This window comes from Saccostrea echinata, unplaced genomic scaffold (genome assembly GCF_033153115.1).
Source record: "Saccostrea echinata isolate AGI-Se365-2 ecotype Australia unplaced genomic scaffold, CSIRO_AGI_Sech_v1 ptg000284l, whole genome shotgun sequence".
Lineage (NCBI taxonomy): Eukaryota > Metazoa > Mollusca > Bivalvia > Ostreida > Ostreidae > Saccostrea > Saccostrea echinata.
The window spans coordinates 22501-27350 of record NW_026890033.1 but is presented as its reverse complement, the minus strand read 5'-3'; positions in this window follow the sequence as shown (position 1 = coordinate 27350).

Genomic DNA, 4850 nt, shown 5'->3' with positions numbered 1-4850 from the left:
GACAAGGGCTACAATCCTGGGGGGATAAATTGGACCTGTGTGTCCCAGGGTTCGAGGAGTGAATTTTTGAAAATATGTCTTTTTGGAGAAAAGCTTAAGTGACACTTCCTTTTTTCAATGTGAAATATTTCTGTGCATGATGGGGAGGAGTGTAGTACGTAGTTTTTTTCCTCTTGTCCAGACGAACATTTCGATACCAAGAACACCCACTTACGCCCAAGAGTACGAAAGATACAATCAAAATGGCAATGAGGTCGGAAAGTTCCAAGTCAGTGACAATGTAGATTTTTTTCATACCTCCCGAACCCGACCCCCCCGGGGCACCAATTTTTCAGGGATTGTAGACCAGACCCCAGAAAAACTTTCCTGAAAGTTTGGTCTCTTAACTCTTATAATTATGAAAGATATGGTCCGAATGCGGGGAAAAGCGACTTTTGTAATTGACCGAAATTCCAACTCAGATGGTGGGGTAGTTGGGGTATACACTTTACAGGACCTTGAGTCTGGGGTCGAAATCGGAGGAATGGAGGACCGCACTGACTGTCTGCCGAGCGGGTCGAGGCAGTCTGCCGGCTGGGATCCTCGGAAAGCTTAAGTGACAATTCCATTATTTCTTTTGTTTTTTTTCGTGCAACTTGGTCGAGGGGGACGGACGGTCGGCCTGCGCTCTCTGCCCCTCGACCGGCCTGCACCGACCGTGTGCCGAGCTGGTCGAGGGAGACGGCCGGCTGCCTCGACGGTCTGCACCGACCGTCTGCCGAGCTGGTCGAGGGAGACGGCCGGCCGGCCTGAGCGCTCTGTCCCTCGACCTGCCTGCACCGACCGTGTGTAGAGCTGGTCGAGGGAGACGGCCGGCCGGCCTGCCTGCGCGCTCGGCCCCTCGACCTGCCTGCACCGACCGTGCGCCGAGCTGGTCGAGGGAGACGGCCGGCTGGCTCGACGGCCTGCACCGACCGTGTGCCCAGCTGGTCGAGGGAGACGGCCGGCTGCCTCGACGGCCTGCACCGACCGTCTGCCGAACTGGTCGAGGGAGACGGCCGGCCGGCCTGCGCGCTCTGCCCCTCGACCTGCCTGCACCGACCGTGTGCCGAGCTGGTCGAGGGCGACGGACGGCCGGCCTGCGCTCTCGGGCCCTCGACCTGGCTGCACCGACCGTGTGCCGAGCTGGTCGAGGGAGACGGCCGGCCGGCCTGCGCTCTCTGCCCCTCGACCTGGCTGCACCGACCGTGCGCCGAGCTGGTCGGGGGAGACGGCCGGCTGGCTCGACGTTCTGCAGCGACCGTGTGCCCAGCTGGTCGAGGGGGACGGACGGCCGGCCTGCGCTCTCGGCCCCTCGACCTGGCCACACCGACCGTGCGCCGAGCTGGTCGAGGGAGACGGCCGGCTGCCTCGACGGTCTGCACCGACCGTGTGCCGAGCTGGTCGAGGTGGACGGCCGGCCGGCCTGCGCTCTCGGGCCCTCGACCTGGCTGCACCGACCGTGTGTAGAGCTGGTCGAGGGAGACGGCCGTCTGCCTCGACGGTCTGCACCGACCGTGTGCCGAGCTGGTCGAGGGAGACGGCCGGCTGGCCTGCGCGCTCTGCCCCTCGACCTGGCTGCACCGACCGTGCGCCGAGCTGGTCGAGGGAGACGGCCGGCTGGCTCGACGGCCTGCACCGACCGTGTGCCGAGCTGGTCGAGGGAGACGGACGGCTGGCTCGACCTGCCTGCACCTACCGTGTTTAGAGCTGGTCGAGGGGGACCGCCGGCCGGCCTGCGCTCTCGGCCCCTCGACCTGGCTGCACCGACCGTGCGCCGAGCTGGTCGGGGGAGACGGCCGGCTGGCTCGACGTTCTGCAGCGACCGTGTGCCCAGCTGGTCGAGGGGGACGGACGGCCGGCCTGCGCTCTCGGCCCCTCGACCTGGCCACACCGACCGTGCGCCGAGCTGGTCGAGGGAGACGGCCGGCTGGCTCGACGGCCTGCACCGACCGTCTGCCGAACTGGTCGAGGGAGACGGTCGGCTGGCCTGCGCGCTCTGCCCCTCGACCTGGCTGCACCGACCGTGCGCCGAGCTGGTCGAGGGAGACGGCCGGCTGGCTCGACGGCCTGCACCGACCGTCTGCCGAACTGGTCGAGGGAGACGGCCGGCTGGCCTGCGCGCTCTGCCCCTCGACCTGGCTGCACCGACCGTGCGCCGAGCTGGTCGAGGGAGACGGCCGGCTGGCTCGACGGCCTGCACCGACCGTCTGCCGAACTGGTCGAGGGAGACGGCCGGCTGCCTCGACGGCCTGCACCGACCGTCTGCCGAACCGGTCGAGGGAGACGGCCGGCCGGCCTGCGCTCTCTGCCCCTCGAACTGGCTGCACCGACCGTGTGCCGAGCTGGTCGAGGGAGACGGACGGCTGGCTCGACCTGCCTGCACCGACCGTGTTTAGAGCTGGTCGAGGGGGACCGCCGGCCGGCCTGCGCTCTCGGCCCCTCGACCTGGCTGCACCGACCGTGCGCCGAGCTGGTCGGGGGAGACGGCCGGCTGGCTCGACGTTCTGCAGCGACCGTGTGCCCAGCTGGTCGAGGGGGACGGACGGCCGGCCTGCGCTCTCGGGCCCTCGACCTGGCTGCACAGACCGTGCGCCGAGCTGGTCGAGGGAGACGGCCGGCTGGCTCGACGGCCTGCACCGACCGTGTGCCCAGCTGGTCGAGGGAGACGGCCGGCTGGCTCGACGGCCTGCACCGACCGTGTGCCGAACTGGTCGAGGGAGACGGCCGGCTGGCTCGACGGCCTGCACCGACCGTGTGCCCAGCTGGTCGAGGGAGACGGCCGGCTGGCCTGCGCGCTCTGCCCCTCGACCTGCCTGCACCGACCGTGTGTAGAGCTGGTCGAGGGAGACGGCCGGCCGGCCTGCCTGCGCGCTCGGCCCCTCGACCTGCCTGCACCGACCTTGCGCCGAGCTGGTCGAGGGAGACGGCCGGCTGGCTCGACGTTCTGCACCGACCGTGTGTCGAGCTGGTCGAGAGAGACGGCCGGCTGGCCTTAGCGCTCTGTCCCTCGACCTGCCTGCACCGACCGTGCGCCGAGTTGGTCGAGGGAGACGTCCGGCTGGCTCGACCGCCTGCACCGACCGTGTGTAGAGCTGCTCGAGGGGGACGGCCGGCCGGCCTGCGCTCTCGGCCCCTCGACCTGGCTGCACCGACCGTGCGCCGAGCTGGTCGGGGGAGACGGTCGGCTGCCTCGACTTGGCTGCACCGACCGTGTGCCGAGCTAGTCGAGGGAGACGGCGGGCTTGCTCGACGGCCTGCACCGACCGTGTTTAGAGCTGGTCGAGGGGGACCGCCGGCCGGCATGCACTCTCGGCCCCTCGACCGTTCTGCAGCGACCGTGTGCCCAGCTGGTCGAGGGAGACGGCCGGCTGGCCTGCGCGCTCTGCCCCTCGACCTGGCTGCACCAACCGTGCGCCGAGCTGGTCGAGGGAGACGGCCGGCTGCCTCGACGTTCTGCAGCGACCGTGTGCCCAGCTGGTCGAGGGAGACGGCCGGCCGGCCTGCGCGCTCGGCCCCTCGACCTGGCCTGCACCGACCGTGCGTCGAGCTGGTCGAGTGAGACGGCCGGCCGGCCTGCGCGCTCGGCCCCTCGACCTGGCTGCACCGACCGTGCGTCGAGCTGGTCGAGGGAGACGGCCGGCTGGCTCGACGTTCTGCAGCGACCGTGTGCCCAGCTGGTCGAGGGAGACGGCCGGCTGCCTCGACGTTCTGCAGCGACCGTGTGCCCAGCTGGTCGAGGGAGACGGCCGGCCGACCTGCGCCCTCGGGCCCTCGACCTGGCTGCACCGACCGTGTTCCGAGAGGGTCGAGGGAGACGGCCGGCTGCCTCGACCGCCTGCACCGACCGTGTGTAGAGCTGGTCGAGGGGACCGGCCGGCCGGCCTGAGCTCTCGGCCCCTCGACCTGGCTGCACCGACCGTGCGCCGAGCTGGTCGAGGGAGACTGCCGGCTGGCTCGACGTTCTGCAGCGACCGTGTGCCCAGCTGGTCGAGGGAGACGGCCGGCCGACCTGCGCGCTCGGCCCCTCGACCTGCCTGCACCGACCGTGTGTAGAGCTGGTCGAGGTAGACGGCCGGCCGGCCTGCGCGCTCGGCCCCTCGACCTGGCTGCACCGACCGTGTGCCGAGCTGTTCGAGGGAGACGGCCGGCTGCCTCGACGGCCTGCACCGACCGTCTGCCGAACTGGTCGAGGGGGACGGCCGGACGGCCTGCGCGCTCGGCCCCTCGACCTGGCTGCACCGACCGTGCGCCGAGCTGGTCGGGGGAGACGGCCGGCTGGCTCGACGTTCTGCAGCGACCGTGTGCCCAGCTGGTCGAGGGAAACGGCCGTCCGACCTGCGCGCTCTGCCCCTCGACCTGCCTGCACCGACCGTGTGTAGAGCTGGTCGAGGGAGACGGTCGGCCGGCCTGCGCGCTCGGCCCCTCGACCTGGCTGCACCGACCGTGTGCCGAGCTGTTCGAGGGAGACGGCCGGCTGCCTCGACGGCCTGCACCGACCGTCTGCCGAACTGGTCGAGGGGGACCGCCGGACCGCCTGCGCTCTCGGCCCCTCGACCTGGCTGCACCGACCGTGCGTCGAGCTGGTCGAGGGGGACGGCCGGCTGCCTCGACCGCCTGCGCCGGCCGTGTGCAGAGCTGGTCGAGGGGGACGGCCGGGCGGCCTGCGCTCTCGGGCCCTCGACCTGCCTGCACCGACCGTGTTCCGAGATGGTCGAGGCGGACGGCCGGCTGGCTCGACGGCCTGCACCGACCGTGCGCCCAGCTGGTCGAGGGAGGCGGACGGTCGGCCTGCGCTCTCGGCCCCTCGACCTGGCCGCACCGACCGTGCG